This window comes from Lepidochelys olivacea (genome assembly GCF_965140295.1).
Source record: "Lepidochelys olivacea isolate rLepOli2 genome assembly, chromosome: 7".
In the NCBI taxonomy this organism is placed as follows: domain Eukaryota; kingdom Metazoa; phylum Chordata; order Testudines; family Cheloniidae; genus Lepidochelys; species Lepidochelys olivacea.
This window is the reverse complement of record NC_140417.1, coordinates 24642070-24653984: the sequence shown is the minus strand read 5'-3', so window position 1 is coordinate 24653984 and position 11915 is coordinate 24642070. Positions and strand designations below refer to the sequence as shown.

The window sequence follows — 11915 nt, the reverse complement described above, 5'->3', positions numbered from 1 at the left end:
TCCATTGTTTGCCATGGGCCAGATAGGTGCTTTTTTTTTCTCCTACCAAATTCTCTTTCAATCAAATCTGAACAGAAACTTCTGAAAATCACTATTTCCCTTCTGTTGCTTGTGTTGGCAGTAAAATGTTGGCAGCATGCATTCTAATCTAAGGGCTTGTGTACCTGGGGAAACTGAATGGCAGAATTATAGCAGCATAATTACACCACTGTAGTTACACCAGTATAACTGTCCATATAAATATTGTATTTTGGAATAAAAATGATTTTATTTCACTCTAATTATTTTGCTTTGGAAGTCAGTTTCCTCATGTGGACAAAATCCTAAGATTGAGCGCATGCACTGGCCCAAGCAGCAGCGCACCTGGTACTGGGACCCCTAGGAGCAGATAGCTTCCTTCAAGTAGAGAGAACCAGATCAGGTTCCCCTTGCCTACCAGCATGTGTCCCATCCTCCCCTCTCCCCGGGACACCACATGCGGAAGGAGCTCCCCTTACACTAGGGGGTGGGGAGCGGGACAGCAAGCACCAGGCTGGGCTCCCCATGACCACCCTTTCCACCCGGTATAATAGTCTTCTTCTGCTGCCCAGCTAATGTAGCTAGTCTTGTTCAAGTTGTGCTGAAGGTTCAGGGTTCACGCCCTACTAGTTGATGCAGGCTGGGGAGTTGCTACAGTTGCAATAACAGAATTTGTTTTTATCTTTTTAGTTTAAGAAAAATGCCCTAGGAAATTCCATAAAACAAACAAAAACCCTATGTTAAAAGAATGTTATTTAATGAGGCAAGGATCCTGGGGCAGAAATAGTGTGCGATCATGGAGCTGAAGACTACCCTTGTACAGAGGGGGGTTGAATTAAGATGCATGAGACACTTAATTCTGACATTTCCTAACTTTGGTGTGTGCTTGACTTTGCAATCTAAATAATGTTCTTTTAACACATTTTTATATGTAATTATTCTTCATATTATAGTAGCACCTTGGGCCAACACTGTGACAGGCATTGTACAAACACTCAGTAAGAGAAAATCCCTCCCTTAAAAAGCTTGCGTCATAAATAGACAAAATTTGGAGAAAGGAAGTTGTATTCTCCCCATTTTACAGATGGGGAACTGAGGCACACAAAGACTTTCACATATGAGCAGGCTGGGTTGGTGTCATGGGCTGGCTGGTCCTTCAGGCAATCTGGGCTCAGCCTTCCTATGCCTTAGCAGCTATCCAATGGAAGTTGGTCCAGTAAAAGAGATCACCTCATCCACCTTGTCTCTTTAGAAGCTATCCCTCAGCCTCAGTCTTGAGCTGGCAACATAAGGGCTAATTAGTGACCCTATTTTGGTATAAGGGGACTTAATTAGAAAGAATGATCCCAAGTCTGGTGGTGAAGCAGGGAGTGTGCTACTTAAATAGAGCTGGGAACTCAGCAGATAAAGGAAAACTCTGGCTGGAGGAATAAGGAGCCATGCTCTCTGGGAAGAGCTTGAGGAAGTCAGGCTGAGTCATCCACTGGAGTAGAGTAAGATCAAGTGGAAGGGAAGCCCTGAGATAGGGCCTAAAAGGAATAAGGAGATCCTCCAGCAGAGTCCCTGGTGAAGGGAAATAGTAGGGGAATCCAGCTGGGGAAGAAGCAAGATAAGAGAAACTCTGCAGGTCCAGGAGAAGGGGCCACGAAGCAAAGAACTTTAGTGGAGTCTGAGAGCAGTAGAAGATCTATTAGTTTGGGCATTTGATTTAGACGTTAAACTGGATCTTTTGTTACTCTGGAAGGAGAGTGAACTGTTAACCTGATTTGGCTGGAAGGCTGAGCCACAGAAAACCCAGGAAGGGAGTCAGGGGAAGACACCAGCAGGGACTGGCTATCACAGCCAAGGAAGTGGCCACCAGGACAGGGAGGGGTACAAAAGGTGAAGTTCCCTGCAATGCTGCATCCAGGCATGAGGAGGCACCCTAAAACTGAGGACATTTCCTCTTACAGCTTGATATTAATTAGTGAGCAAGAGAACCAAGGCTCCATAGTTCAGTACTCTGCTCAGTCAGCCAGTCTTTCTATAACCGCCTTCAAAAGCGGTGTAGACTTGAGGCCTCCAAGCTTTTCTGGATCATAGCTGACAAAATAAACTCTTAAATTGCACATTATGGATTTATTAGTGATTCCCTAGATCAGATCGCCACAATTAAAATGAGCTTAGAGTGGAGTACATATTATCCATTAATTACAGCTCCTGGCAGAAATGATTCACCTGTGATTCCTCCATGCCCTACCTCATTAAAATGGCAGCTGTCTGCCCACCCACTTCTGCAGCTTTAGAGAAATCCCAGTAAACAAAGGCCTGATGTGCACCATCCACAACTCATTCATTAGGTTGTCATTGCCCAGGCAGCTGTCTTTGCTTCTGATTTGAAGAGAAATTAGTCTTTCAGTCATTATTCTTTTTCCAGTGGTTTTGTTATAATTATTATTTCATGACTCTGCCAGGGTTGAGAATAGACTTGAGTGCATTTCTACCACACTCCATTCTAAACTGCCTCTTTACAGCACATTAGAGAGACAAGGTAGGTGAGGTAGTATCTTTTTAGTGACCCAACTTCTATTGGTGAAAGACGAGCTTTCGAGCTACACAGAGCTCTTCTTGACAGCATGGCACTGTCAATCTGTCCTGGTGACTAAAACATGTGCTGTGCTCCTTTTGTGTAGTGAATCAAACACAGCCCAATTAACCCTCTCATATCTAAGAAGAATTTGTTTGGAAAACAACACAATGTGCATCAATCCAAGCCCCAGAGAGCAAATCACCATGAATGTTGTGCTAGCCACACCCTGTAGCTAGAATAAGGGTTTTTGGGAGACAGGGAGGATCACATGATTAGGAAAGCACCATAACAACATTGATTTGGTGAGCAGGTCCATGTATTTTATTAAGGCTGCCATCTTGTGTTGCAGAATCTCAGATTTCATTTTAAAAAAGGCTTTAAACCTAAGGTCTGGTCTACACTTAAAGGTTAGGTTGGCAGGGCCAGTGCTTAATTTGTAATGAAAGAGCAATTAGGTGCCACAGCTCAAGCAATTTTTTTATTTTCATAACTGATGCAGCAAGCCCAGAGGTGCCGGGACTATGAACTGCCAAGCAAGCCCAGAGGTGCTGGGGCTCAGCCCTGGCACAAATTAAGCACTGGACATAGCTACAGTGTTTCAGGGTAAATTCACAGCTCTGAGCACCATAACCTAATCCCTGTGGTCCATCAACCTAGCTACTGTTGCTTGGGGAGGTGGAGCTCCTACAATGATGGAAGAGGTTTTACAACAGCATAGCTATTTGCCCTGACTGTGGCAAAAATAACCTTCAGATAGTGAACTGAATCTATCCTCATCTGATAGGTCTTTACTGCTGTATATAAAGGGAGTGGGTTGTAATGCCTTGATTTTATGTGCTATAAGACCCCCCATTAGCATGATGCTGCCTTTTGTTAAAAGAAAAGGAGTACTTGTGGCACCTTAGAGACTAACCAATGTATTTGAGCATAAGCTTTCGTGAGCTACAGCTCACTTGCATCCGATGAAGTGAGCTGTAGCTCACGAAAGCTTATGCTCAAATACATTGGTTAGTCTCTAAGGTGCCACAAGTACTCCTTTTCTTTTTGCGAATGCAGACTAACACGGCTGTTACTCTGAAACCTGCCTTTTGTTGACAGTCTCAGCAGAGAAGCCAAACACTGAATGTGCATGAACTTCCTGTTAGAGGATTTTCCCTTTGGATCATAGATGAGGCACAGTGGGGAAACAAGAAGCTTGCTTTGCAGCTCCCATACTGTATCAGTTCTGTGGGTGAACTGAAGAGTCTTTCGTTTCCACAACTGTCAATCTGGCACTTTTCACCAGCTCTCAAAGAAAAGGTAGGTGTTTGCAGAAGCAAAATATGGTTTGTTTTGTGAGTGTGCCACTCCGAGAAGCAGACACTTTTAAGATTGTCTGGATCAATAAAATGCCTCAGTGCTAATGCTGTGTACAAGGTGCATCTCCCTTGTTTGGGCAAGAAAATCATTTTCCTGGAGCTCTTGCCTTCGTATAGAGCTAAATGTCTTGTATACAATGACAAGAAAGAGCCCAGGGTGAGTGTTCAAAATAAGAATTATGGGGTCACCTGGAGTGCCAAGCTACCAAAGGATCGATCCAGTGGGGTCACATGCAGGGCCAAGTAACTAAGGCACTGATACTGGATCCATGTCTCAAAATGTAACCAAGTCATTAGCTAATGACAGAGCTGAGAGGTGCAAGGGGACTTGGAGAAGGAGGCAGCTGTTTAGAAAAGGAACATGAGAGCAATACAGCAATGAAGGGAAGTGTGGGGACTGAGAGGTGAGACACAATATTGCACCTGCCAAATGAGGCCTGGTGTCAACATCTTAGTACAGTCATAAACTGTATCAGGGAAACTGATCATAGGAAAACTAGATGGGTTATGGCATCTAAGGGACCTCTATACCTGAACTCTGCTCACAAGCATCTACGTAAGAAGGGCAGAGAGAAGTGCAATCAGGAACAAGGTGTGAGGAAACCTAATACTGCCATTAATAATATGATAATATACTCACCCCCCTGGAAGTATAACAATCATCACACATAGGCAATGGGCTCAAAGGGCTGCACTTCTGCATCAACCACCCAGTGACAAGTAAACACAAATCAGTCATGCACTTTGGGGCAATTCCATGATTTCTAGCGCACCCCTGCCCACGTGAACAGTAACTAAAATAGGTTTCAGAGTAACAGCCGTGTTAGTTTGTATTTGCAAAAAGAAAAGGAGTAGTTGTGGCACCTTAGAGACTAACCAATTTATTTGAGCATAAGCTTTCGTGAGCTACAGCATCCGATGAAGTGAGCTGTAGCTCACGAAAGCTTATGCTCAAATAAATTGGTTAGCCTCTAAGGTGCCACAAGTACTCCTTTTCTTTTAGTAACTAAAATATGCACAATTTACTAAAAAAAATGTTGGCCACAATGAGAAACTGCCAATCTAACAAGCTATGGTCATACTCCACAGCCACCCATCCCAGGCAAAGTCCTGAGAGAACAGAATTTATAATAGAATCTTAAAGCATCCAACAAAAGTCACCAGTCTTGGGAAAGCAAATTCCAGAGCCAAGGGCTTCTACTGAAGATAATCTGCTAGTTTCCAAACAGACAACTCTGGAGACTCTTAACAGAAGCCCTTGAGCTAATCTCACTATTGCTGCAACATTAAAAAAAAAGGAGGGGGGATGTATTTGAGGTTAAAAGAACCCAAGGCCTATAATTATTATTTATATCGTGCTGCCTGTGTGGATGGTGCTTTTAAAACAGATACAGCTGAAAGATCCCTCGCCTGTAGACCTCATTTGTGAAGTGACACTGCATATTTCCAAATAGATAGCCACTAAGGAACATTTGCTCTTTGTTGTATGCTTGAGATAGGAATTCACAGGTCAAATGTGGGAGGTGAGATGCGTGCCATTCCATAGCATGCTCCGGCTGGTCACAGCAGTGCCACAGCATCTGATATCTAGGGATGCTATAAAAGGTCTAAGCATTGCTTTTGGTACAGATTTCTTTACTGGGTGCTGTGTGAGACGAACTCACAGTGGTTTTTACCACTTTTAGCATCCTGACCTTTTATGTATTTAAAATTAGCATAAAATGCTAGTTATTTATACCTATGTGGACATGTCTGATCCCATGACTACATTAGGGCTAACAATTAAAAAAAAATCCCAATTAATCATGAGTAAAAAAATAGTTGTGATTCATCACAGTTTTAATCACACTATTAAACAATAAAATACTCATTTAAATTTATTAAAACTATTTTTGGATTTTTTCTGCATTTTCAAATATATTGATTTCAATTACAACACAGAATACAAAATTGGTATTCTATTATTGGTTAATAGTGTGATTAAAACTAATTAGATTTTAAAAATAGTCACAGTTAATCCATTTGTTTTGCATTAATTGCAGGCATTAACTGCGATTAATTGACAGCCCTAAACTAAACAGATGGCAGAGGGAGTCTGTTGCTTACTAAACTGAACTGCAATAATCTTATTATTTTTCGCAAAAAGAAAAGGAGGACTTGTGGCACCTTAGAGACTAACCAATTTATTTGAGCATCAGCTTTTGTGAGCTGTAGCTGTAGCTGACGAATTGGTTAGTCTCTAAGGTGCCACAAGTCCTCCTTTTCTTTTTGCGAAGACAGACTAACACGGCTGCTACTCTGAAACCTTATTATTTTTATTTGGTTTTTATAGTCTTTCCAGGATGGCAGCTCTACTGCCATAGGTTCATTAATGGGGTTGCAGTTGGGCCCCATCGTTGTGACTTCAAAAAGCATTAGGCCTAGGGCACGTTTTACAATAGGGTGATCACCCAGGTTGAGTCACAGTAAGGATCTGAGGAGGGAGAACAGGAATCAATGTTCCCTAAAGGTTTAGGAGGAATGAGATGGGATTTTACCAACATAACAGGAGCAAAAGTGGGACTAGAAAGTAAGATCATCTTTACGTGTTCTGTATGACCCTGTTCCAGCTTCTGCTTCAGCCGGCTGCAGATGGGCTCTCAGAGGGGCGGTGGAGACAGGAACACTTGCACCTGCTGGGGGATTGTAGCACAAAGGCCCAGGGCCCTGTGAGCGTTGTGACAGCGCAGGCTGGAGTGCTGGGTACTGCACCTCACCGTTATGTACAACGTGGGAGCTAGAAGCGGAGCAAGCGAGTGGAAACCAAAGCGGGGGGCTGGCTAGCCACATCCATTGCCCACCGGGGCACGCTGCGGCGGCATCTCCCTGCTAGCCCGCTCAAAGCCCAGCTTCCCCCAGCTCTTCCCCCTCCCCTCGGCTCAGCCAGGTGGCCCTAGCAACAATGCCTCTCGCGGGCACCCAATCAGCGGGCAGCTGCCTCCGCCGAGCCAATGGGAAGGCGGGGGACAAAGGGGGGGGGCAGGCCGCCGGGGGCTGTCCTCCTCGGCGCCGCCATTTTGGCTTCAGAGAAACAAAAGAGGCGAAGCGGCTGGCCGCGGGGATCTGATACTCAGGTAACCTGTCTCTCCCGCCTCCTTCGGGCCCCACCGATCCTTTCCACCCCCTTTCCGGCAGCTCCCCTCGGCTCCTGTGGTCCTGAGTCTCCCCCCACGCCCGCCCGGCTCCTGGGCCCAGCCCCTCCCAGTCGCTACAGCGGTTCGGGCGGCCGCGCCCGACCCGCCCGGACCCGGAGGCGCTGGCGAACCGCTCGGTAGCCTGCGTAAGCGGGGCCGGCCTGTGGAGGTTACGTTCCTCCCATGGGGACCCGGCTCCGAGCCGGGCCGGGCCAGCTGAGCTAACTAGATCCCTGTCCCCTCCCCCTCCTCCTCCTCGCTTCCCCCTCTCCCGGTCGGGCTGGTCTGGGCTTTTGGGGTCCGGGTTCGCAGAGCCCTGCATCACTGCTGGGGGCCGTCCAGGTCCTGCCTCCCCGTGGGACGCGGAAATCCCCAGTAGGCTTTGTAGCCCGCTGCCTAGTTTTCCCCCCCGCTCCGCTCCCGACTTCCCCTCGTGCGGCCGGCGTTGGTGCCGTGCCAGGCATACGCAGAAGCATGGGGCTGCCCCGTCGTTGTGTTTGGCTGATGCACGCACAGGGGTCCCACTTCCACGTCCCTCAAAGAGGTGCTCGTGTGCCTCTGTTTCTTTGCGTGCGGACTGGCTTCATGTTGCACCGGGTTCTACTCAGTTATTGCATTTTTCTCTGTAGGGGCTCGGGAGGAATTTATAACTGTGGGGTGGTGGGAGCACTTCTAGCACCCGAGCATCATGTTCCTTAAGGAGAGCATTTCTCTTCTCTCCCTTTCCTTCTCTCCCAAACAAGTGTTCAGAAATTTGGTGCTAGTTTCTGGATGTCCTCAAATAGTGAGGTAGCCAGAACTTCTGAGGCAACAAAACCAGAGTTTTACAAAGGGTAGTTTTATAGTAAGAGTAAAAGTGGATAGTTTTCCATTCCTTATTCAGTGTTCTTTACCCATTTTAAAACAGTGTTGCTTACCTGCTTAGATAGTGGGGGGAGAAGGGCTGGGTTGTTTTTTTTTTGGTACGGTATAGTGGATACAAATTAAATTTAGTATTTGCTCCAAAATCACTGAAAAATTACAGAAATGGAAATAAGGTAATTACATTTCTTGTATAAGGAAACACTTCTTGATTCAATAAATGTTTGTTAATCATAGTTCCAAAGTACTACACTGCATGCAGTAGAAACCCTGTTCTGCAAATGTTTTGTAAAATCAAGGGCTAATAAAATTGAGTGTGCATGTGATAATGTTCTCAGGCACAGGGACAAAAAGGCATTTTGGATTAAGTGAGGTTTTGTAAAATGTGGTTTCTGTTGTATTAACATTGCTGCCAAAATAAACTCCTGTTGTAGTTGTCCCAAACCATCCTGTTTTGGGCCTTGCATTCTCTAGAAAGAAATAACCTGTTACCTAACACATGTTAAAGTACACCTTTCTTCTCTAGTGTAGTCATACACTGAATCACCATATAGTGATGGGTTTCAGAGTAACAGCCGTGTTAGTCTGTATTCGCAAAAAGAAAAGGAGTACTTGTGGCACCTTAGAGACTAACCAATTTATTTGAGCATGAGCTTTCGTGAGCTACAGCTCACTTCATCGGATGCATACTGTGGAAACACATATAGTGATGGGCTTTCTTCTTTTTCTTTGATACAGCAACCAAATATATTCCACGGTTATTTCAAAACCAGTATTTTAATAAACGAATCTTGTGTTCTTATCCTTTAAATAGTCCAGAAAAGCTTTGAGGAGAACTTCTCTAAAGAGGCAGGAGGCTTTTTTTGGTGCCTTTTTCTTACGACAAACATTGAACATAAGAGGTAGTGTTTGGCTCAGGAGATTAAAATTAACGTGGGCATAAGATATTTTTTAGTTTAGAAAGCTTCAGACACCGTTTGATTTTGAAACTTGATTGATCTTATTCAGCAATTATGTAGCTATAAACCCACTGGAGAGCTGCTGCTAGGAATATGTGGGAGTTGTGTGCTGAATTTGAAGCTTAAAAAGAGAAACTAAAAAGAGGATCTTTGAACTGAGTCCACTCTTATATACTCATATAAAATGTATGGGCATTTTTGTTTCATATAATTTAGTTCTCACCCCATTTACAAAGTTATTTAAATTGAATATGTTGCCGCTTTAAAGTCAAACATATATATGTTACTTCTGTGTATCTTGCTTTGTTATATTTTGGAAGTATTAAAGTTGGAAACTGGTTAGGAATACATATGATGGGTAACACAATTTCCTCCCACACCAGTGGAGAGGAGAATTTCAAATTTATAAGACACCCATGTGCTAGAGGTTTTGAAAGCCCATTTTGTCTTATGGGTGTAATTCATAAAGTCAAAAAGTTTGTGGACTTGAAAATTGGATGTAGCAGTCCGTGAATTCCAGTGATGATTAAACCTGGTGAAAATCTAAACAAAAGGAGCTCTCAGCCATGCCTGTAGCTGTTCCATCACTTCACACTGACTCAACAGATATTCTGAGCTTCAGTGTGACTCTCAGAATGACAGTCCTAGAATCTTATTAGGTAGATGGAGACCCTTGAGCAGGGTTGAGGAGCACCACTCTAAAAAGAATTCCAGCACTGGGGTGAGACGTGAGCGTCCCACTAAGGCCCCTATGCCTAGACCTTGCTGTTGTACCTCCTTATTTTTGTATCTTCCTCTGCCCAGTAAATGTAACTTAAAAAAAGAAGCAAAAGTGTTTGTCTGAGATAGCCTTGGTATATTGGTTGAAGGGGCATGGGCAGCAAATGTCAGAAATGTTACTGTTCTGTGAATACACAGAAGGAAAATGTGTAGTCATTTTAACCCAAAAAAAAAAAACTAATTTAACTAGGACATAGGAGCCCCAAAGGGATTTCATATCTAGAAGGGCAAGTTAAATAATAGTATTGGCTGTTTTTTACAGGTTTTTAAAATATTTTTTACACCATTATATTTAGGAACAAAAATATGTGTAGACAACATTAGTGACTAGGATAAGTAAGACAAGGCTTGTACAGAAAGAAGTGAGTTGCAGAAATTTATTGGAAACGAATATTAAACACCCAAATAACTTTTAAGTTATGATGGTGATTTCATATAGGCAAGTAGACCATTCATTTATTTAAACAGGCCAGTTTTCTGTAAGGCCACATCTATGTTAATACTACGTTAGCATCTAGAGGATCCGGCCAAGACTGGGGTCCAAATTGTGATAGTTCTTACATGTAACATAGGATGTTCACCCTGTCTTGAAGAGTTAAATACAAGTGGTGGGAGGGGAAGTGGAGGCACAGAAAGGTGAAGTGGTTTGCCCAGTGTCACAGACAGGTAGTGGCAGAGCTCGGAATGGTATCCTGAATCACCATCTTATGGTCTGTCTGTCTGCTAGAACACACTACCTCCATTTTGTTGCCACTGGTTCACCTACACTTGTGGTAGCAGCAGTGGGAGTATTAATGGGCCCAGTGCTTTCCCACAAGCATTTTAACCACTGTTTCATCTAACCTTGGTAAGAACAGGTCTAGAATACACAGTGTCCGAAATCATAGCATCTTAGTTTAGCTTATAACAGTGAAATGGACTTGGTAGCTATCATGGGAAATTTTAGGAAAAACATCTTGGTGTACACAAGGTCTGAAGATACAGTTTTTGTTTCATTTAGTTGTAGTCCATTGTAATTAGTTGCCATCTTTAACATTAAGCCAAGATATAAATTAAATATTTTCAGGAGATTGTGAGAATTGATAGTGAAGTTCATCATCTGCATTTGATTTTTATTGCTTTCTCTCACGTATAACTTGTTCTGTAGCTAAGAATATGCTCACAAAATTCAATTATCTGATCAAAAGGTTAGAATATAGCAATATTTAAATGGTAATTCATTCTTTGTTGCAATGCTGTTAAAAGTGCTGCCTTGGTAATTCTACTATTTTCTTTAATTCTGAGTTAGGAATACAGTTTAGGAGATTGACGTTATACTACCTGTTGTTCTGTTCATAATGTTAGGGTAGGAGCAAAACAGGCTTGTGCTTCAGAGCCAAGGTGATTTGAGACTAATGACTATTGTGTTCCTGTTGATTATTGTGGCTAGAGTTTATCAGTATTTTTCCATTACATTTGATGAGTTTGCGCTAAATCAATTTTAAACAAACTGGCCCTTTCCAGGTTAGGCTGTGTGATTTTTTCGTTCATGTGCAGAGGAACAATGGAATAAAAATCCCACTAATTTAGTTCATTCACTTGTCCGTTGTTTCATTTGCTGATGGTTAGTTTGTCTCTATTGGCAAAAGGGTGTGATTGGTATCTAGGCAACCCAAGTCCTGCTAAGCATCTCTGCAACCTGCTTGAAGAGATTAAAATTTTCCATTGCAGGGGAAGAGGATTTTTCCTTTGTACTGGAATTCCTTCATCTGGCTTGCTGTTTTCTGTTCAAGGTTAATGTATTTTTGTAACTATGCAGGAACCATCTGTAAAATACACGATATAACCACTTAATTACAATAATTTTTCTGTTAATAGTTTTAAGGTATGATTAGATGTATATTACAGATTTTAGTTAGAAACATCTCATCAGAATTTTTTGTCAGGGAATTTTTGTTAATAGAGGAAAAGCACTTCATTTTTCTTCGTTTAAAAATTGGTCCCTCTGTCCTATTCTGTTACAAAAATACAATTATCAAGAGACAGCACGATATGTTTAACACCAGTGGACATCTATTGTAATGTGCTTTGGGAGCTAGGTACCACTTTTGTTTGCCAGACAGTGATTTAAAATTCACTACACATCTTGAAAGCGGAAGAAAACAAGGTTTGCTAAAATTAAAACCCTATTAAATGTCTGTAGTCAGGTGCTAGCTAC

General features: G+C 42.8%; 1 protein-coding gene across 1 annotated transcript in view; it reads left to right on the top strand.

Annotated features, from left to right (window-relative positions):
* The first annotated feature begins 6971 nt into the window (after positions 1 to 6971).
* IP6K2 (inositol hexakisphosphate kinase 2) overlaps positions 6972 to 11915 on the top strand; it is a 33549-nt gene continuing 28605 nt past the window's right edge. Inside the window, exon 1 of the mRNA XM_084634014.1 lies at positions 6972 to 7058. The gene's annotated coding sequence lies outside the window, so the exon portion shown is untranslated. The remainder of the gene's footprint in view (positions 7059 to 11915) is intronic.